Here is a 21,210-nt window from a genome sequence, read left to right as displayed (position 1 = left end):
ATGCAATGCTATCTATCTAGCTCTCCCTCTATACTTCCTTTTGGATAAACAGACATATTAGGCAAGCATTTTGGAGCTTTCACCTAAATAACTACAGGTGGTGAGATAAGCTGCACAATATAATTGACCTTTCAGTATATTGTTGCACACACACCATTTATTTAGCAAATGCCCTTGTTATCAACAGCAGCCTTTTAAACTCACCTGAGCTAACAGGTATGTGAGCTGGTTACTCTGCTGCGCTTAAAATTTCTTTTTTGGTTTGCTACAATGCCTTTTCTGAAACGTTGTCTCCCTCTGCTGGAACACTGACTTCTTTCATTTAATGCCTGCAGACTATAAAAGAGAAACCAACCCAAAAAGTTTGGTTGATTAGTCTGTGGCATTCTTTTAAACTGTTGCTTATGGCGGTCTCTGTGAGCTTCTCAGTGACATTCAGCCATCCAGGTATCCCGCCTGCAGTAGACGGAATGTGGCAATGGAACGCTGGCTGCGCGTGTCATAATAGGCTCTGAGCCTTTATATACCTGCGCACAGCAGCAGCCACCAGCAGCAGCAGCAGGAGAGGTAATTAATCAGCAACCCTCCTGCTAAGGGTAGACAGCTGCTCGTTCCACCCCCCCCCCCCCGCCTTAATTGGTTCTCCTCCCTTCCAACGGTGTTGAGGCGGGTGGGAACAGCCGGGGGTTGAGGGTACTGTGCTAAAAGAGGTGGAGTTATGCAGATCTAAAACGCGTGGATTGCAGCAGCAGCAAGCCGAAAAGTGCAGGCATGTGAGGGATCTAGAGGTTGACAGCATGTCTTCTTAACGGGAGTCCAGGTGGCCATCTCCACAAATGGACTTTTCAGAATCCTTGGGTGGCACCGTAGTCGGAAACCAATTCTGGTTATCGCTTCTCGGCCTTTTGGCTAAGATCAAGTGTAGTATCTGTTCTTATCAGTTTAATATCTGATACGTCCCCTATCTGGGGACCATATATTAAATGGATTTTTAGAACAGGGAGATGGAAAAAGAGCTTGCTCTGTCCACTCCACGCATTGACCTGGTATTGCAGTATCTCCAGGACCGGTGCACCCCTTCTTTAATGCAGTTTCTAAAATCAGAAAGAATTGAATTCAATGCTTTTTGTTCATTTTGCTTGTTTGTCGGATTTTGGGATGGACTCTTTGGCTTTGCTTTTCTTCTCCTCATTGGATTTTTCATGTTAAAAGTTGCAGAAGCCAGATGACAAGCTCATTTTGGTTCAACTTCAGCAACTGTGCATTGCATTGCCATGTAATGTAATGTAATGCAATGCTATCTATCTAGCTCTCCCTCTATACTTCCTTTTGGATAAACAGACATATTAGGCAAGCATTTTGGAGCTTTCACCTAAATAACTACAGGTGGTGAGATAAGCTGCACAATATAATTGACCTTTCAGTATATTGTTGCACACACACCATCTATTTAGCAAATGCCCTTGTTATCAACAGCAGCCTTTTAAACTCACCTGAGCTAACAGGTATGTGAGCTGGTTACTCTGCTGCGCTTAAAATTTCTTTTTTGGTTTGCTACAATGCCTTTTCTGAAACGTTGTCTCCCTCTGCTGGAACACTGACTTCTTTCATTTAATGCCTGCAGACTATAAAAGAGAAACCAACCCAAAAAGTTTGGTTGATTAGTCTGTGGCATTCTTTTAAACTGTTGCTTATGGCGGTCTCTGTGAGCTTCTCAGTGACATTCAGCCATCCAGGTATCCCGCCTGCAGTAGACGGAATGTGGCAATGGAACGCTGGCTGCGCGTGTCATAATAGGCTCTGAGCCTTTATATACCTGCGCACAGCAGCAGCCACCAGCAGCAGCAGCAGGAGAGGTAATTAATCAGCAACCCTCCTGCTAAGGGTAGACAGCTGCTCGTTCCACCCACCCCCCCCCGCCTTAATTGGTTCTCCTCCCTTCCAACGGTGTTGAGGCGGGTGGGAACAGCCGGGGGTTGAGGGTACTGTGCTAAAAGAGGTGGAGTTATGCAGATCTAAAACGCGTGGATTGCAGCAGCAGCAAGCCGAAAAGTGCAGGCATGTGAGGGATCTAGAGGTTGACAGCATGTCTTCTTAACGGGAGTCCAGGTGGCCATCTCCACAAATGGACTTTTCAGAATCCTTGGGTGGCACCGTAGTCTGAAACCAATTCTGGTTATCGCTTCTCGGCCTTTTGGCTAAGATCAAGTGTAGTATCTGTTCTTATCAGTTTAATATCTGATACGTCCCCTATCTGGGGACCATATATTAAATGGATTTTTAGAACAGGGAGATGGAAAAAGAGCTTGCTCTGTCCACTCCACGCATTGACCTGGTATTGCAGTATCTCCAGGACCGGTGCACCCCTTCTTTAATGCAGTTTCTAAAATCAGAAAGAATTGAATTCAATGCTTTTTGTTCATTTTGCTTGTTTGTCGGATTTTGGGATGGACTCTTTGGCTTTGCTTTTCTTCTCCTCATTGGATTTTTCATGTTAAAAGTTGCAGAAGCCAGATGACAAGCTCATTTTGGTTCAACTTCAGCAACTGTGCATTGCATTGCCATGTAATGTAATGTAATGCAATGCTATCTATCTAGCTCTCCCTCTATACTTCCTTTTGGATAAACAGACATATTAGGCAAGCATTTTGGAGCTTTCACCTAAATAACTACAGGTGGTGAGATAAGCTGCACAATATAATTGACCTTTCAGTATATTGTTGCACACACACCATCTATTTAGCAAATGCCCTTGTTATCAACAGCAGCCTTTTAAACTCACCTGAGCTAACAGGTATGTGAGCTGGTTACTCTGCTGCGCTTAAAATTTCTTTTTTGGTTTGCTACAATGCCTTTTCTGAAACGTTGTCTCCCTCTGCTGGAACACTGACTTCTTTCATTTAATGCCTGCAGACTATAAAAGAGAAACCAACCCAAAAAGTTTGGTTGATTAGTCTGTGGCATTCTTTTAAACTGTTGCTTATGGCGGTCTCTGTGAGCTTCTCAGTGACATTCAGCCATCCAGGTATCCCGCCTGCAGTAGACGGAATGTGGCAATGGAACGCTGGCTGCGCGTGTCATAATAGGCTCTGAGCCTTTATATACCTGCGCACAGCAGCAGCCACCTTCAGTCTGCTGCTGGACAGCCAGCAGCAGCAGCAGCAGGAGAGGTAATTAATCAGCAACCCTCCTGCTAAGGGTAGACAGCTGCTCGTTCCACCCCCCCCCCGCCTTAATTGGTTCTCCTCCCTTCCAACGGTGTTGAGGCGGGTGGGAACAGCCGGGGGTTGAGGGTACTGTGCTAAAAGAGGTGGAGTTATGCAGATCTAAAACGCGTGGATTGCAGCAGCAGCAAGCCGAAAAGTGCAGGCATGTGAGGGATCTAGAGGTTGACAGCATGTCTTCTTAACGGGAGTCCAGGTGGCCATCTCCACAAATGGACTTTTCAGAATCCTTGGGTGGCACCGTAGTCGGAAACCAATTCTGGTTATCGCTTCTCGGCCTTTTGGCTAAGATCAAGTGTAGTATCTGTTCTTATCAGTTTAATATCTGATACGTCCCCTATCTGGGGACCATATATTAAATGGATTTTTAGAACAGGGAGATGGAAAAAGAGCTTGCTCTGTCCACTCCACGCATTGACCTGGTATTGCAGTATCTCCAGGACCGGTGCACCCCTTCTTTAATGCAGTTTCTAAAATCAGAAAGAATTGAATTCAATGCTTTTTGTTCATTTTGCTTGTTTGTCGGATTTTGGGATGGACTCTTTGGCTTTGCTTTTCTTCTCCTCATTGGATTTTTCATGTTAAAAGTTGCAGAAGCCAGATGACAAGCTCATTTTGGTTCAACTTCAGCAACTGTGCATTGCATTGCCATGTAATGTAATGTAATGCAATGCTATCTATCTAGCTCTCCCTCTATACTTCCTTTTGGATAAACAGATATATTAGGCAAGCATTTTGGAGCTTTCACCTAAATAACTACAGGTGGTGAGATAAGCTGCACAATATAATTGACCTTTCAGTATATTGTTGCACACACACCATCTATTTAGCAAATGCCCTTGTTATCAACAGCAGCCTTTTAAACTCACCTGAGCTAACAGGTATGTGAGCTGGTTACTCTGCTGCGCTTAAAATTTCATTTTTGGTTTGCTACAATGCCTTTTCTGAAACGTTGTCTCCCTCTGCTGGAACACTGACTTCTTTCATTTAATGCCTGCAGACTATAAAAGAGAAACCAACCCAAAAAGTTTGGTTGATTAGTCTGTGGCATTCTTTTAAACTGTTGCTTATGGCGGTCTCTGTGAGCTTCTCAGTGACATTCAGCCATCCAGGTATTCCGCCTGCAGTAGACGGAATGTGGCAATGGAACGCTGGCTGCGCGTGTCATAATAGGCTCTGAGCCTTTATATACCTGCGCACAGCAGCAGCCACCTTCAGTCTGCTGCTGGACAGCCAGCAGCAGCAGCAGCATTAGAGGTAATTAATCAGCAACCCTCCTGCTAAGGGTAGACAGCTGCTCGTTCCACCCCCCCCCGCCTTAATTGGTTCTCCTCCCTTCCAACGGTGTTGAGGCGGGTGGGAACAGCCGGGGGTTGAGGGTACTGTGCTAAAAGAGGTGGAGTTATGCAGATCTAAAACGCGTGGATTGCAGCAGCAGCAAGCCGAAAAGTGCAGGCATGTGAGGGATCTAGAGGTTGACAGCATGTCTTCTTAACGGGAGTACAGGTGGCCATCTCCACAAATGGACTTTTCAGAATCCTTGGGTGGCACCGTAGTCGGAAACCAATTCTGGTTATCGCTTCTCAGCCTTTTGGCTAAGATCAAGTGTAGTATCTGTTCTTATCAGTTTAATATCTGATACGTCCCCTATCTGGGGACCATATATTAAATGGATTTTTAGAACAGGGAGATGGAAAAAGAGCTTGCTCTGTCCACTCCACGCATTGACCTGGTATTGCAGTATCTCCAGGACCGGTGCACCCCTTCTTTAATGCAGTTTCTAAAATCAGAAAGAATTGAATTCAATGCTTTTTGTTCATTTTGCTTGTTTGTCGGATTTTGGGATGGACTCTTTGGCTTTGCTTTTCTTCTCCTCATTGGATTTTTCATGTTAAAAGTTGCAGAAGCCAGATGACAAGCTCATTTTGGTTCAACTTCAGCAACTGTGCATTGCATTGCCATGTAATGTAATGTAATGCAATGCTATCTATCTAGCTCTCCCTCTATACTTCCTTTTGGATAAACAGACATATTAGGCAAGCATTTTGGAGCTTTCACCTAAATAACTACAGGTGGTGAGATAAGCTGCACAATATAATTGACCTTTCAGTATATTGTTGCACACACACCATCTATTTAGCAAATGCCCTTGTTATCAACAGCAGCCTTTTAAACTCACCTGAGCTAACAGGTATGTGAGCTGGTTACTCTGCTGCGCTTAAAATTTCTTTTTTGGTTTGCTACAATGCCTTTTCTGAAACGTTGTCTCCCTCTGCTGGAACACTGACTTCTTTCATTTAATGCCTGCAGACTATAAAAGAGAAACCAACCCAAAAAGTTTGGTTGATTAGTCTGTGGCATTCTTTTAAACTGTTGCTTATGGCGGTCTCTGTGAGCTTCTCAGTGACATTCAGCCATCCAAGTATCCCGCCTGCAGTAGACGGAATGTGGCAATGGAACGCTGGCTGCGCGTGTCATAATAGGCTCTGAGCCTTTATATACCTGCGCACAGCAGCAGCCACCTTCAGTCTGCTGCTGGACAGCCAGCAGCAGCAGCAGCAGGAGAGGTAATTAATCAGCAACCCTCCTGCTAAGGGTAGACAGCTGCTCGTTCCACCCCCCCCCCCCCCGCCTTAATTGGTTCTCCTCCCTTCCAACGGTGTTGAGGCGGGTGGGAACAGCCGGGGGTTGAGGGTACTGTGCTAAAAGAGGTGGAGTTATGCAGATCTAAAACGCGTGGATTGCAGCAGCAGCAAGCCGAAAAGTGCAGGCATGTGAGGGATCTAGAGGTTGACAGCATGTCTTCTTAACGGGAGTCCAGGTGGCCATCTCCACAAATGGACTTTTCAGAATCCTTGGGTGGCACCGTAGTCGGAAACCAATTCTGGTTATCGCTTCTCGGCCTTTTGGCTAAGATCAAGTGTAGTATCTGTTCTTATCAGTTTAATATCTGATACGTCCCCTATCTGGGGACCATATATTAAATGGATTTTTAGAACAGGGGGATGGAAAAAGAGCTTGCTCTGTCCACTCCACGCATTGACCTGGTATTGCAGTATCTCCAGGACCGGTGCACCCCTTCTTTAATGCAGTTTCTAAAATCAGAAAGAATTGAATTCAATGCTTTTTGTTCATTTTGCTTGTTTGTCGGATTTTGGGATTGACTCTTTGGCTTTGCTTTTCTTCTCCTCATTGGATTTTTCATGTTAAAAGTTGCAGAAGCCAGATGACAAGCTCATTTTGGTTCAACTTCAGCAACTGTGCATTGCATTGCCATGTAATGTAATGTAATGCAATGCTATCTATCTAGCTTTCCCTCTATACTTCCTTTTGGATAAACAGACATATTAGGCAAGCATTTTGGAGCTTTCACCTAAATAACTACAGGTGGTGAGATAAGCTGCACAATTTAATTGACCTTTCAGTATATTGTTGCACACACACCATCTATTTAGCAAATGCCCTTGTTATCAACAGCAGCCTTTTAAACTCACCTGAGCTAACAGGTATGTGAGCTGGTTACTCTGCTGCGCTTAAAATTTCTTTTTTGGTTTGCTACAATGCCTTTTCTGAAACGTTGTCTCCCTCTGCTGGAACACTGACTTCTTTCATTTAATGCCTGCAGACTATAAAAGAGAAACCAACCCAAAAAGTTTGGTTGATTAGTCTGTGGCATTCTTTTAAACTGTTGCTTATGGCGGTCTCTGTGAGCTTCTCAGTGACATTCAGCCATCCAGGTATCCCGCCTGCAGTAGACGGAATGTGGCAATGGAACGCTGGCTGCGCGTGTCATAATAGGCTCTGAGCCTTTATATACCTGCGCACAGCAGCAGCCACCTTCAGTCTGCTGCTGGACAGCCAGCAGCAGCAGCAGCAGGAGAGGTAATTAATCAGCAACCCTCCTGCTAAGGGTAGACAGCTGCTCGTTCCACCCCCCCCCGCCTTAATTGGTTCTCCTCCCTTCCAACGGTGTTGAGGCGGGTGGGAACAGCCGGGGGTTGAGGGTACTGTGCTAAAAGTGGTGGAGTTATGCAGATCTAAAACGCGAGGATTGCAGCAGCAGCAAGCCGAAAAGTGCAGGCATGTGAGGGATCTAGAGGTTGACAGCATGTCTTCTTAACGGGAGTCCAGGTGGCCATCTCCACAAATGGACTTTTCAGAATCCTTGGGTGGCACCGTAGTCGGAAACCAATTCTGGTTATCGCTTCTCGGCCTTTTGGCTAAGATCAAGTGTAGTATCTGTTCTTATCAGTTTAATATCTGATACGTCCCCTATCTGGGGACCATATATTAAATGGATTTTTAGAACAGGGAGATGGAAAAAGAGCTTGCTCTGTCCACTCCACGCATTGACCTGGTATTGCAGTATCTCCAGGACCGGTGCACCCCTTCTTTAATGCAGTTTAAAAAATCAGAAAGAATTGAATTCAATGCTTTTTGTTCATTTTGCTTCTTTGTCGGATTTTGGGATGGACTCTTTGGCTTTGCTTTTCTTCTCCTCATTGGATTTTTCATGTTAAAAGTTGCAGAAGCCAGATGACAAGCTCATTTTGGTTCAACTTCAGCAACTGTGCATTGCATTGCCATGTAATGTAATGTAATGCAATGCTATCTATCTAGCTCTCCCTCTATACTTCCTTTTGGATAAACAGACATATTAGGCAAGCATTTTGGAGCTTTCACCTAAATAACTACAGGTGGTGAGATAAGCTGCACAATATAATTGACCTTTCAGTATATTGTTGCACACACACCATCTATTTAGCAAATGCCCTTGTTATCAACAGCAGCCTTTTAAACTCACCTGAGCTAACAGGTATGTGAGCTGGTTACTCTGCTGCGCTTAAAATTTCTTTTTTGGTTTGCTACAATGCCTTTTCTGAAACGTTGTCTCCCTCTGCTGGAACACTGACTTCTTTCATTTAATGCCTGCAGACTATAAAAGAGAAACCAACCCAAAAAGTTTGGTTGATTAGTCTGTGGCATTCTTTTAAACTGTTGCTTATGGCGGTCTCTGTGAGCTTCTCAGTGACATTCAGCCATCCAGGTATCCCGCCTGCAGTAGACGGAATGTGGCAATGGAACGCTGGCTGCGCGTGTCATAATAGGCTCTGAGCCTTTATATACCTGCGCACAGCAGCAGCCACCTTCAGTCTGCTGCTGGACAGCCAGCAGCAGCAGCAGCAGGAGAGGTAATTAATCAGCAACCCTCCTGCTAAGGGTAGACAGCTGCTCGTTCCACCCCCCCCCCCCGCCTTAATTGGTTCTCCTCCCTTCCAACGGTGTTGAGGCGGGTGGGAACAGCCGGGGGTTGAGGGTACTGTGCTAAAAGAGGTGGAGTTATGCAGATCTAAAACGCGTGGATTGCAGCAGCAGCAAGCCGAAAAGTGCAGGCATGTGAGGGATCTAGAGGTTGACAGCATGTCTTCTTAACGGGAGTCCAGGTGGCCATCTCCACAAATGGACTTTTCAGAATCCTTGGGTGGCACCGTAGTCGGAAACCAATTCTGGTTATCGCTTCTCGGCCTTTTGGCTAAGATCAAGTGTAGTATCTGTTCTTATCAGTTTAATATCTGATACGTCCCCTATCTGGGGACCATATATTAAATGGATTTTTAGAACAGGGAGATGGAAAAAGAGCTTGCTCTGTCCACTCCACGCATTGACCTGGTATTGCAGTATCTCCAGGACCGGTGCACCCCTTCTTTAATGCAGTTTCTAAAATCAGAAAGAATTGAATTCAATGCTTTTTGTTCATTTTGCTTGTTTGTCGGATTTTGGCATGGACTCTTTGGCTTTGCTTTTCTTCTCCTCATTGGATTTTTCATGTTAAAAGTTGCAGAAGCCAGATGACAAGCTCATTTTGGTTCAACTTCAGCAACTGTGCATTGCATTGCCATGTAATGTAATGTAATGCAATGCTATCTATCTAGCTCTCCCTCTATACTTCCTTTTGGATAAACAGATATATTAGGCAAGCATTTTGGAGCTTTCACCTAAATAACTACAGGTGGTGAGATAAGCTGCACAATATAATTGACCTTTCAGTATATTGTTGCACACACACCATCTATTTAGCAAATGCCCTTGTTATCAACAGCAGCCTTTTAAACTCACCTGAGCTAACAGGTATGTGAGCTGGTTACTCTGCTGCGCTTAAAATTTCTTTTTTGGTTTGCTACAATGCCTTTTCTGAAACGTTGTCTCCCTCTGCTGGAACACTGACTTCTTTCATTTAATGCCTGCAGACTATAAAAGAGAAACCAACCCAAAAAGTTTGGTTGATTAGTCTGTGGCATTCTTTTAAACTGTTGCTTATGGCGGTCTCTGTGAGCTTCTCAGTGACATTCAGCCATCCAGGTATTCCGCCTGCAGTAGACGGAATGTGGCAATGGAACGCTGGCTGCGCGTGTCATAATAGGCTCTGAGCCTTTATATACCTGCGCACAGCAGCAGCCACCTTCAGTCTGCTGCTGGACAGCCAGCAGCAGCAGCAGCAGGAGAGGTAATTAATCAGCAACCCTCCTGCTAAGGGTAGACAGCTGCTCGTTCCACCCCCCCCCCCGCCTTAATTGGTTCTCCTCCCTTCCAACGGTGTTGAGGCGGGTGGGAACAGCCGGGGGTTGAGGGTACTGTGCTAAAAGAGGTGGAGTTATGCAGATCTAAAACGCGTGGATTGCAGCAGCAGCAAGCCGAAAATTGCAGGCATGTGAGGGATCTAGAGGTTGACAGCATGTCTTCTTAACGGGAGTCCAGGTGGCCATCTCCGCAAATGGACTTTTCAGAATCCTTGGGTGGCACCGTAGTCGGAAACCAATTCTGGTTATCGCTTCTCGGCCTTTTGGCTAAGATCAAGTGTAGTATCTGTTCTTATCAGTTTAATATCTGATACGTCCCCTATCTGGGGACCATATATTAAATGGATTTTTAGAACAGGGAGATGGAAAAAGAGCTTGCTCTGTCCACTCCACGCATTGACCTGGTATTGCAGTATCTCCAGGACCGGTGCACCCCTTCTTTAATGCAGTTTCTAAAATCAGAAAGAATTGAATTCAATGCTTTTTGTTCATTTTGCTTGTTTGTCGGATTTTGGGATGGACTCTTTGGCTTTGCTTTTCTTCTCCTCATTGGATTTTTCATGTTAAAAGTTGCAGAAGCCAGATGACAAGCTCATTTTGATTCAACTTCAGCAACTGTGCATTGCATTGCCATGTAATGTAATGTAATGCAATGCTATCTATCTAGCTCTCCCTCTATACTTCCTTTTGGATAAACAGACATATTAGGCAAGCATTTTGGAGCTTTCACCTAAATAACTACAGGTGGTGAGATAAGCTGCACAATATAATTGACCTTTCAGTATATTGTTGCACACACACCATCTATTTAGCAAATGCCCTTGTTATCAACAGCAGCCTTTTAAACTCACCTGAGCTAACAGGTATGTGAGCTGGTTACTCTGCTGCGCTTAAAATTTCTTTTTTGGTTTGCTACAATGCCTTTTCTGAAACGTTGTCTCCCTCTGCTGGAACACTGACTTCTTTCATTTAATGCCTGCAGACTATAAAAGAGAAACCAACCCAAAAAGTTTGGTTGATTAGTCTGTGGCATTCTTTTAAACTGTTTCTTATGGCGGTCTCTGTGAGCTTCTCAGTGACATTCAGCCATCCAGGTATCCCGCCTGCAGTAGACGGAATGTGGCAATGGAACGCTGGCTGCGCGTGTCATAATAGGCTCTGAGCCTTTATATACCTGCGCACAGCAGCAGCCACCTTCAGTCTGCTGCTGGACAGCCAGCAGCAGCAGCAGCAGGAGAGGTAATTAATCAGCAACCCTCCTGCTAAGGGTAGACAGCTGCTCGTTCCACCCCCCCCCGCCTTAATTGGTTCTCCTCCCTTCCAACGGTGTTGAGGCGGGTGGGAACAGCCGGGGGTTGAGGGTACTGTGCTAAAAGAGGTGGAGTTATGCAGATCTAAAACACGTGGATTGCAGCAGCAGCAAGCCGAAAAGTGCAGGCATGTGAGGGATCTAGAGGTTGACAGCATGTCTTCTTAACGGGAGTCCAGGTGGCCATCTCCACAAATGGACTTTTCAGAATCCTTGGGTGGCACCGTAGTCGGAAACCAATTCTGGTTATCGCTTCTCGGCCTTTTGGCTAAGATCAAGTGTAGTATCTGTTCTTATCAGTTTAATATCTGATACGTCCCCTATCTGGGGACCATATATTAAATGGATTTTTAGAACAGGGAGATGGAAAAAGAGCTTGCTCTGTCCACTCCACGCATTGACCTGGTATTGCAGTATCTCCAGGACCGGTGCACCCCTTCTTTAATGCAGTTTCTAAAATCAGAAAGAATTGAATTCAATGCTTTTTGTTCATTTTGCTTGTTTGTCGGATTTTGGGATGGACTCTTTGGCTTTGCTTTTCTTCTCCTCATTGGATTTTTCATGTTAAAAGTTGCAGAAGCCAGATGACAAGCTCATTTTGGTTCAACTTCAGCAACTGTGCATTGCATTGCCATGTAATGTAATGTAATGCAATGCTATCTATCTAGCTCTCCCTCTATACTTCCTTTTGGATAAACAGACATATTAGGCAAGCATTTTGGAGCTTTCACCTAAATAACTACAGGTGGTGAGATAAGCTGCACAATATAATTGACCTTTCAGTATATTGTTGCACACACACCATCTATTTAGCAAATGCCCTTGTTATCAACAGCAGCCTTTTAAACTCACCTGAGCTAACAGGTATGTGAGCTGGTTACTCTGCTGCGCTTAAAATTTCTTTTTTGGTTTGCTACAATGCCTTTTCTGAAACGTTGTCTCCCTCTGCTGGAACACTGACTTCTTTCATTTAATGCCTGCAGACTATAAAAGAGAAACCAACCCAAAAAGTTTGGTTGATTAGTCTGTGGCATTCTTTTAAACTGTTGCTTATGGCGGTCTCTGTGAGCTTCTCAGTGACATTCAGCCATCCAGGTATCCCGCCTGCAGTAGACGGAATGTGGCAATGGAACGCTGGCTGCGCGTGTCATAATAGGCTCTGAGCCTTTATATACCTGCGCACAGCAGCAGCCACCTTCAGTCTGCTGCTGGACAGCCAGCAGCAGCAGCAGCAGGAGAGGTAATTAATCAGCAACCCTCCTGCTAAGGGTAGACAGCTGCTCGTTCCACCCCCCCCCCGCCTTAATTGGTTCTCCTCCCTTCCAACGGTGTTGAGGCGGGTGGGAACAGCCGGGGGTTGAGGGTACTGTGCTAAAAGAGGTGGAGTTATGCAGATCTAAAACGCGTGGATTGCAGCAGCAGCAAGCCGAAAAGTGCAGGCATGTGAGGGATCTAGAGGTTGACAGCATGTCTTCTTAACGGGAGTCCAGGTGGCCATCTCCACAAATGGACTTTTCAGAATCCTTGGGTGGCACCGTAGTCGGAAACCAATTCTGGTTATCGCTTCTCGGCCTTTTGGCTAAGATCAAGTGTAGTATCTGTTCTTATCAGTTTAATATCTGATACGTCCCCTATCTGGGGACCATATATTAAATGGATTTTTAGAACAGGGAGATGGAAAAAGAGCTTGCTCTGTCCACTCCACGCATTGACCTGGTATTGCAGTATCTCCAGGACCGGTGCACCCCTTCTTTAATGCAGTTTCTAAAATCAGAAAGAATTGAATTCAATGCTTTTTGTTCATTTTGCTTGTTTGTCGGATTTTGGGATGGACTCTTTGGCTTTGCTTTTCTTCTCCTCATTGGATTTTTCATGTTAAAAGTTGCAGAAGCCAGATGACAAGCTCATTTTGGTTCAACTTCAGCAACTGTGCATTGCATTGCCATGTAATGTAATGTAATGCAATGCTATCTATCTAGCTCTCCCTCTATACTTCCTTTTGGATAAACAGACATATTAGGCAAGCATTTTGGAGCTTTCACCTAAATAACTACAGGTGGTGAGATAAGCTGCACAATATAATTGACCTTTCAGTATATTGTTGCACACACACCATCTATTTAGCAAATGCCCTTGTTATCAACAGCAGCCTTTTAAACTCACCTGAGCTAACAGGTATGTGAGCTGGTTACTCTGCTGCGCTTAAAATTTCTTTTTTGGTTTGCTACAATGCCTTTTCTGAAACGTTGTCTCCCTCTGCTGGAACACTGACTTCTTTCATTTAATGCCTGCAGACTATAAAAGAGAAACCAACCCAAAAAGTTTGGTTGATTAGTCTGTGGCATTCTTTTAAACTGTTTCTTATGGCGGTCTCTGTGAGCTTCTCAGTGACATTCAGCCATCCAGGTATCCCGCCTGCAGTAGACGGAATGTGGCAATGGAACGCTGGCTGCGCGTGTCATAATAGGCTCTGAGCCTTTATATACCTGCGCACAGCAGCAGCCACCTTCAGTCTGCTGCTGGACAGCCAGCAGCAGCAGCAGCAGGAGAGGTAATTAATCAGCAACCCTCCTGCTAAGGGTAGACAGCTGCTCGTTCCACCCCCCCCCGCCTTAATTGGTTCTCCTCCCTTCCAACGGTGTTGAGGCGGGTGGGAACAGCCGGGGGTTGAGGGTACTGTGCTAAAAGAGGTGGAGTTATGCAGATCTAAAACACGTGGATTGCAGCAGCAGCAAGCCGAAAAGTGCAGGCATGTGAGGGATCTAGAGGTTGACAGCATGTCTTCTTAACGGGAGTCCAGGTGGCCATCTCCACAAATGGACTTTTCAGAATCCTTGGGTGGCACCGTAGTCGGAAACCAATTCTGGTTATCGCTTCTCGGCCTTTTGGCTAAGATCAAGTGTAGTATCTGTTCTTATCAGTTTAATATCTGATACGTCCCCTATCTGGGGACCATATATTAAATGGATTTTTAGAACAGGGAGATGGAAAAAGAGCTTGCTCTGTCCACTCCACGCATTGACCTGGTATTGCAGTATCTCCAGGACCGGTGCACCCCTTCTTTAATGCAGTTTCTAAAATCAGAAAGAATTGAATTCAATGCTTTTTGTTCATTTTGCTTGTTTGTCGGATTTTGGGATGGACTCTTTGGCTTTGCTTTTCTTCTCCTCATTGGATTTTTCATGTTAAAAGTTGCAGAAGCCAGATGACAAGCTCATTTTGGTTCAACTTCAGCAACTGTGCATTGCATTGCCATGTAATGTAATGTAATGCAATGCTATCTATCTAGCTCTCCCTCTATACTTCCTTTTGGATAAACAGACATATTAGGCAAGCATTTTGGAGCTTTCACCTAAATAACTACAGGTGGTGAGATAAGCTGCACAATATAATTGACCTTTCAGTATATTGTTGCACACACACCATCTATTTAGCAAATGCCCTTGTTATCAACAGCAGCCTTTTAAACTCACCTGAGCTAACAGGTATGTGAGCTGGTTACTCTGCTGCGCTTAAAATTTCTTTTTTGGTTTGCTACAATGCCTTTTCTGAAACGTTGTCTCCCTCTGCTGGAACACTGACTTCTTTCATTTAATGCCTGCAGACTATAAAAGAGAAACCAACCCAAAAAGTTTGGTTGATTAGTCTGTGGCATTCTTTTAAACTGTTGCTTATGGCGGTCTCTGTGAGCTTCTCAGTGACATTCAGCCATCCAGGTATCCCGCCTGCAGTAGACGGAATGTGGCAATGGAACGCTGGCTGCGCGTGTCATAATAGGCTCTGAGCCTTTATATACCTGCGCACAGCAGCAGCCACCTTCAGTCTGCTGCTGGACAGCCAGCAGCAGCAGCAGCAGGAGAGGTAATTAATCAGCAACCCTCCTGCTAAGGGTAGACAGCTGCTCGTTCCACCCCCCCCCCCGCCTTAATTGGTTCTCCTCCCTTCCAACGGTGTTGAGGCGGGTGGGAACAGCCGGGGGTTGAGGGTACTGTGCTAAAAGAGGTGGAGTTATGCAGATCTAAAACACGTGGATTGCAGCAGCAGCAAGCCGAAAAGTGCAGGCATGTGAGGGATCTAGAGGTTGACAGCATGTCTTCTTAACGGGAGTCCAGGTGGCCATCTCCACAAATGGACTTTTCAGAATCCTTGGGTGGCACCGTAGTCGGAAACCAATTCTGGTTATCGCTTCTCGGCCTTTTGGCTAAGATCAAGTGTAGTATCTGTTCTTATCAGTTTAATATCTGATACGTCCCCTATCTGGGGACCATATATTAAATGGATTTTTAGAACAGGGAGATGGAAAAAGAGCTTGCTCTGTCCACTCCACGCATTGACCTGGTATTGCAGTATCTCCAGGACCGGTGCACCCCTTCTTTAATGCAGTTTCTAAAATCAGAAAGAATTGAATTCAATGCTTTTTGTTCATTTTGCTTGTTTGTCGGATTTTGGGATGGACTCTTTGGCTTTGCTTTTCTTCTCCTCATTGGATTTTTCATGTTAAAAGTTGCAGAAGCCAGATGACAAGCTCATTTTGGTTCAACTTCAGCAACTGTGCATTGCATTGCCATGTAATGTAATGTAATGCAATGCTATCTATCTAGCTCTCCCTCTATACTTCCTTTTGGATAAACAGACATATTAGGCAAGCATTTTGGAGCTTTCACCTAAATAACTACAGGTGGTGAGATAAGCTGCACAATATAATTGACCTTTCAGTATATTGTTGCACACACACCATCTATTTAGCAAATGCCCTTGTTATCAACAGCAGCCTTTTAAACTCACCTGAGCTAACAGGTATGTGAGCTGGTTACTCTGCTGCGCTTAAAATTTCTTTTTTGGTTTGCTACAATGCCTTTTCTGAAACGTTGTCTCCCTCTGCTGGAACACTGACTTCTTTCATTTAATGCCTGCAGACTATAAAAGAGAAACCAACCCAAAAAGTTTGGTTGATTAGTCTGTGGCATTCTTTTAAACTGTTGCTTATGGCGGTCTCTGTGAGCTTCTCAGTGACATTCAGCCATCCAGGTATCCCGCCTGCAGTAGACGGAATGTGGCAATGGAACGCTGGCTGCGCGTGTCATAATAGGCTCTGAGCCTTTATATACCTGCGCACAGCAGCAGCCACCTTCAGTCTGCTGCTGGACAGCCAGCAGCAGCAGCAGCAGGAGAGGTAATTAATCAGCAACCCTCCTGCTAAGGGTAGACAGCTGCTCGTTCCACCCCCCCCCCCGCCTTAATTGGTTCTCCTCCCTTCCAACGGTGTTGAGGCGGGTGGGAACAGCCGGGGGTTGAGGGTACTGTGCTAAAAGAGGTGGAGTTATGCAGATCTAAAACGCGTGGATTGCAGCAGCAGCAAGCCGAAAAGTGCAGGCATGTGAGGGATCTAGAGGTTGACAGCATGTCTTCTTAACGGGAGTCCAGGTGGCCATCTCCACAAATGGACTTTTCAGAATCCTTGGGTGGCACCGTAGTCGGAAACCAATTCTGGTTATCGCTTCTCGGCCTTTTGGCTAAGATCAAGTGTAGTATCTGTTCTTATCAGTTTAATATCTGATACGTCCCCTATCTGGGGACCATATATTAAATGGATTTTTAGAACAGGGAGATGGAAAAAGAGCTTGCTCTGTCCACTCCACGCATTGACCTGGTATTGCAGTATCTCCAGGACCGGTGCACCCCTTCTTTAATGCAGTTTCTAAAATCAGAAAGAATTGAATTCAATGCTTTTTGTTCATTTTGCTTGTTTGTCGGATTTTGGGATGGACTCTTTGGCTTTGCTTTTCTTCTCCTCATTGGATTTTTCATGTTAAAAGTTGCAGAAGCCAGATGACAAGCTCATTTTGGTTCAACTTCAGCAACTGTGCATTGCATTGCCATGTAATGTAATGTAATGCAATGCTATCTATCTAGCTCTCCCTCTATACTTCCTTTTGGATAAACAGACATATTAGGCAAGCATTTTGGAGCTTTCACCTAAATAACTACAGGTGGTGAGATAAGCTGCACAATATAATTGACCTTTCAGTATATTGTTGCACACACACCATCTATTTAGCAAATGCCCTTGTTATCAACAGCAGCCTTTTAAACTCACCTGAGCTAACAGGTATGTGAGCTGGTTACTCTGCTGCGCTTAAAATTTCTTTTTTGGTTTGCTACAATGCCTTTTCTGAAACGTTGTCTCCCTCTGCTGGAACACTGACTTCTTTCATTTAATGCCTGCAGACTATAAAAGAGAAACCAACCCAAAAAGTTTGGTTGATTAGTCTGTGGCATTCTTTTAAACTGTTGCTTATGGCGGTCTCTGTGAGCTTCTCAGTGACATTCAGCCATCCAGGTATCCCGCCTGCAGTAGACGGAATGTGGCAATGGAACGCTGGCTGCGCGTGTCATAATAGGCTCTGAGCCTTTATATACCTGCGCACAGCAGCAGCCACCTTCAGTCTGCTGCTGGACAGCCAGCAGCAGCAGCAGCAGGAGAGGTAATTAATCAGCAACCCTCCTGCTAAGGGTAGACAGCTGCTCGTTCCACCCCCCCCCCCGCCTTAATTGGTTCTCCTCCATTCCAAAGGTGTTGAGGCGGGTGGGAACAGCCGGGGGTTGAGGGTACTGTGCTAAAAGAGGTGGAGTTATGCAGATCTAAAACGCGTGGATTGCAGCAGCAGCAAGCCGAAAAGTGCAGGCATGTGAGGGATCTAGAGGTTGACAGCATGTCTTCTTAACGGGAGTCCAGGTGGCCATCTCCACAAATGGACTTTTCAGAATCCTTGGGTGGCACCGTAGTCGGAAACCAATTCTGGTTATCGCTTCTCGGCCTTTTGGCTAAGATCAAGTGTAGTATCTGTTCTTATCAGTTTAATATCTGATACGTCCCCTATCTGGGGACCATATATTAAATGGATTTTTAGAACAGGGAGATGGAAAAAGAGCTTGCTCTGTCCACTCCACGCATTGACCTGGTATTGCAGTATCTCCAGGACCGGTGCACCCCTTCTTTAATGCAGTTTCTAAAATCAGAAAGAATTGAATTCAATGCTTTTTGTTCATTTTGCTTGTTTGTCGGATTTTGGGATGGACTCTTTGGCTTTGCTTTTCTTCTCCTCATTGGATTTTTCATGTTAAAAGTTGCAGAAGCCAGATGACAAGCTCATTTTGGTTCAACTTCAGCAACTGTGCATTGCATTGCCATGTAATGTAATGTAATGCAATGCTATCTATCTAGCTCTCCCTCTATACTTCCTTTTGGATAAACAGACATATTAGGCAAGCATTTTGGAGCTTTCACCTAAATAACTACAGGTGGTGAGATAAGCTGCACAATATAATTGACCTTTCAGTATATTGTTGCACACACACCATCTATTTAGCAAATGCCCTTGTTATCAACAGCAGCCTTTTAAACTCACCTGAGCTAACAGGTATGTGAGCTGGTTACTCTGCTGCGCTTAAAATTTCTTTTTTGGTTTGCTACAATGCCTTTTCTGAAACGTTGTCTCCCTCTGCTGGAACACTGACTTCTTTCATTTAATGCCTGCAGACTATAAAAGAGAAACCAACCCAAAAAGTTTGGTTGATTAGTCTGTGGCATTCTTTTAAACTGTTTCTTATGGCGGTCTCTGTGAGCTTCTCAGTGACATTCAGCCATCCAGGTATCCCGCCTGCAGTAGACGGAATGTGGCAATGGAACGCTGGCTGCGCGTGTCATAATAGGCTCTGAGCCTTTATATACCTGCGCACAGCAGCAGCCACCTTCAGTCTGGTGCTGGACAGCCAGCAGCAGCAGCAGCAGGAGAGGTAATTAATCAGCAACCCTCCTGCTAAGGGTAGACAGCTGCTCGTTCCACCCCCCCCCGCCTTAATTGGTTCTCCTCCCTTCCAACGGTGTTGAGGCGGGTGGGAACAGCCGGGGGTTGAGGGTACTGTGCTAAAAGAGGTGGAGTTATGCAGATCTAAAACACGTGGATTGCAGCAGCAGCAAGCCGAAAAGTGCAGGCATGTGAGGGATCTAGAGGTTGACAGCATGTCTTCTTAACGGGAGTCCAGGTGGCCATCTCCACAAATGGACTTTTCAGAATCCTTGGGTGGCACCGTAGTCGGAAACCAATTCTGGTTATCGCTTCTCGGCCTTTTGGCTAAGATCAAGTGTAGTATCTGTTCTTATCAGTTTAATATCTGATACGTCCCCTATCTGGGGACCATATATTAAATGGATTTTTAGAACAGGGAGATGGAAAAAGAGCTTGCTCTGTCCACTCCACGCATTGACCTGGTATTGCAGTATCTCCAGGACCGGTGCACCCCTTCTTTAATGCAGTTTCTAAAATCAGAAAGAATTGAATTCAATGCTTTTTGTTCATTTTGCTTGTTTGTCGGATTTTGGGATGGACTCTTTGGCTTTGCTTTTCTTCTCCTCATTGGATTTTTCATGTTAAAAGTTGCAGAAGCCAGATGACAAGCTCATTTTGGTTCAACTTCAGCAACTGTGCATTGCATTGCCATGTAATGTAATGTAATGCAATGCTATCTATCTAGCTCTCCCTCTATACTTCCTTTTGGATAAACAGACATATTAGGCAAGCATTTTGGAGCTTTCACCTAAATAACTACAGGTGGTGAGATAAGCTGCACAATATAATTGACCTTTCAGTATATTGTTGCACACACACCATCTATTTAGCAAATGCCCTTGTTATCAACAGCAGCCTTTTAAACTCACCTGAGCTAACAGGTATGTGAGCTGGTTACTCTGCTGCGCTTAAAATTTCTTTTTTGGTTTGCTACAATGCCTTTTCTGAAACGTTGTCTCCCTCTGCTGGAACACTGACTTCTTTCATTTAATGCCTGCAGACTATAAAAGAGAAACCAACCCAAAAAGTTTGGTTGATTAGTCTGTGGCATTCTTTTAAACTGTTTCTTATGGCGGTCTCTGTGAGCTTCTCAGTGACATTCAGCCATCCAGGTATCCCGCCTGCAGTAGACGGAATGTGGCAATGGAACGCTGGCTGCGCGTGTCATAATAGGCTCTGAGCCTTTATATACCTGCGCACAGCAGCAGCCACCTTCAGTCTGGTGCTGGACAGCCAGCAGCAGCAGCAGCAGGAGAGGTAATTAATCAGCAACCCTCCTGCTAAGGGTAGACAGCTGCTCGTTCCACCCCCCCCCGCCTTAATTGGTTCTCCTCCCTTCCAACGGTGTTGAGGCGGGTGGGAACAGCCGGGGGTTGAGGGTACTGTGCTAAAAGAGGTGGAGTTATGCAGATCTAAAACACGTGGATTGCAGCAGCAGCAAGCCGAAAAGTGCAGGCATGTGAGGGATCTAGAGGTTGACAGCATGTCTTCTTAACGGGAGTCCAGGTGGCCATCTCCACAAATGGACTTTTCAGAATCCTTGGGTGGCACCGTAGTCGGAAACCAATTCTGGTTATCGCTTCTCGGCCTTTTGGCTAAGATCAAGTGTAGTATCTGTTCTTATCAGTTTAATATCTGATACGTCCCCTATCTGGGGACCATATATTAAATGGATTTTTAGAACAGGGAGATGGAAAAAGAGCTTGCTCTGTCCACTCCACGCATTGACCTGGTATTGCAGTATCTCCAGGACCGGTGCACCCCTTCTTTAATGCAGTTTCTAAAATCAGAAAGAATTGAATTCAATGCTTTTTGTTCATTTTGCTTGTTTGTCGGATTTTGGGATGGACTCTTTGGCTTTGCTTTTCTTCTCCTCATTGGATTTTTCATGTTAAAAGTTGCAGAAGCCAGATGACAAGCTCATTTTGGTTCAACTTCAGCAACTGTGCATTGCATTGCCATGTAATGTAATGTAATGCAATGCTATCTATCTAGCTCTCCCTCTATACTTCCTTTTGGATAAACAGACATATTAGGCAAGCATTTTGGAGCTTTCACCTAAATAACTACAGGTGGTGAGATAAGCTGCACAATATAATTGACCTTTCAGTATATTGTTGCACACACACCATCTATTTAGCAAATGCCCTTGTTATCAACAGCAGCCTTTTAAACTCACCTGAGCTAACAGGTATGTGAGCTGGTTACTCTGCTGCGCTTAAAATTTCTTTTTTGGTTTGCTACAATGC

General features: G+C 44.9%; 16 non-coding genes across 16 annotated transcripts; all 16 read left to right on the top strand.

Annotated features, from left to right (window-relative positions):
• Positions 1-889: 889 nt before the first annotated feature.
• LOC141218372 (U2 spliceosomal RNA) lies at positions 890-1,080 on the top strand. Its single transcript, XR_012287120.1, has one exon. It is a non-coding gene; the product is annotated as a U2 spliceosomal RNA (small nuclear RNA).
• A 1,098-nt stretch (positions 1,081-2,178) lies between these two features.
• LOC141218360 (U2 spliceosomal RNA) lies at positions 2,179-2,369 on the top strand. Its single transcript, XR_012287110.1, has one exon. It is a non-coding gene; the product is annotated as a U2 spliceosomal RNA (small nuclear RNA).
• A 1,120-nt stretch (positions 2,370-3,489) lies between these two features.
• On the top strand, positions 3,490-3,680 carry LOC141218348 (U2 spliceosomal RNA). The gene has a single exon (XR_012287099.1). It is a non-coding gene; the product is annotated as a U2 spliceosomal RNA (small nuclear RNA).
• Positions 3,681-4,799: 1,119 nt separating this feature from the next.
• On the top strand, positions 4,800-4,990 carry LOC141218111 (U2 spliceosomal RNA). Its single transcript, XR_012286873.1, has one exon. It is a non-coding gene; the product is annotated as a U2 spliceosomal RNA (small nuclear RNA).
• A 1,124-nt stretch (positions 4,991-6,114) lies between these two features.
• Positions 6,115-6,305, top strand: LOC141218127 (U2 spliceosomal RNA). The gene has a single exon (XR_012286888.1). It is a non-coding gene; the product is annotated as a U2 spliceosomal RNA (small nuclear RNA).
• A 1,119-nt stretch (positions 6,306-7,424) lies between these two features.
• On the top strand, positions 7,425-7,615 carry LOC141218337 (U2 spliceosomal RNA). The gene has a single exon (XR_012287090.1). It is a non-coding gene; the product is annotated as a U2 spliceosomal RNA (small nuclear RNA).
• A 1,122-nt stretch (positions 7,616-8,737) lies between these two features.
• On the top strand, positions 8,738-8,928 carry LOC141218325 (U2 spliceosomal RNA). Its single transcript, XR_012287079.1, has one exon. It is a non-coding gene; the product is annotated as a U2 spliceosomal RNA (small nuclear RNA).
• A 1,121-nt stretch (positions 8,929-10,049) lies between these two features.
• LOC141218314 (U2 spliceosomal RNA) lies at positions 10,050-10,240 on the top strand. The gene has a single exon (XR_012287068.1). It is a non-coding gene; the product is annotated as a U2 spliceosomal RNA (small nuclear RNA).
• Positions 10,241-11,359: 1,119 nt separating this feature from the next.
• On the top strand, positions 11,360-11,550 carry LOC141218302 (U2 spliceosomal RNA). The gene has a single exon (XR_012287056.1). It is a non-coding gene; the product is annotated as a U2 spliceosomal RNA (small nuclear RNA).
• A 1,120-nt stretch (positions 11,551-12,670) lies between these two features.
• Positions 12,671-12,861, top strand: LOC141218291 (U2 spliceosomal RNA). The gene has a single exon (XR_012287045.1). It is a non-coding gene; the product is annotated as a U2 spliceosomal RNA (small nuclear RNA).
• A 1,119-nt stretch (positions 12,862-13,980) lies between these two features.
• LOC141218280 (U2 spliceosomal RNA) lies at positions 13,981-14,171 on the top strand. The gene has a single exon (XR_012287033.1). It is a non-coding gene; the product is annotated as a U2 spliceosomal RNA (small nuclear RNA).
• A 1,121-nt stretch (positions 14,172-15,292) lies between these two features.
• On the top strand, positions 15,293-15,483 carry LOC141218268 (U2 spliceosomal RNA). Its single transcript, XR_012287022.1, has one exon. It is a non-coding gene; the product is annotated as a U2 spliceosomal RNA (small nuclear RNA).
• A 1,121-nt stretch (positions 15,484-16,604) lies between these two features.
• Positions 16,605-16,795, top strand: LOC141218257 (U2 spliceosomal RNA). The gene has a single exon (XR_012287010.1). It is a non-coding gene; the product is annotated as a U2 spliceosomal RNA (small nuclear RNA).
• Positions 16,796-17,916: 1,121 nt separating this feature from the next.
• LOC141218245 (U2 spliceosomal RNA) lies at positions 17,917-18,107 on the top strand. Its single transcript, XR_012286998.1, has one exon. It is a non-coding gene; the product is annotated as a U2 spliceosomal RNA (small nuclear RNA).
• Positions 18,108-19,226: 1,119 nt separating this feature from the next.
• LOC141218233 (U2 spliceosomal RNA) lies at positions 19,227-19,417 on the top strand. Its single transcript, XR_012286987.1, has one exon. It is a non-coding gene; the product is annotated as a U2 spliceosomal RNA (small nuclear RNA).
• A 1,119-nt stretch (positions 19,418-20,536) lies between these two features.
• On the top strand, positions 20,537-20,727 carry LOC141218221 (U2 spliceosomal RNA). The gene has a single exon (XR_012286976.1). It is a non-coding gene; the product is annotated as a U2 spliceosomal RNA (small nuclear RNA).
• Positions 20,728-21,210: the final 483 nt, after the last annotated feature.

Source organism: Phyllobates terribilis, unplaced genomic scaffold (genome assembly GCF_046119375.1).
Source record: "Phyllobates terribilis strain yellow unplaced genomic scaffold, ASM4611937v1 Scaffold_249__1_contigs__length_2872098, whole genome shotgun sequence".
NCBI classification, from domain to species: domain Eukaryota; kingdom Metazoa; phylum Chordata; class Amphibia; order Anura; family Dendrobatidae; genus Phyllobates; species Phyllobates terribilis.
The sequence above is the reverse complement of the archived record's forward strand: the minus strand, read 5'-3'. Positions and strand labels throughout refer to the sequence as shown.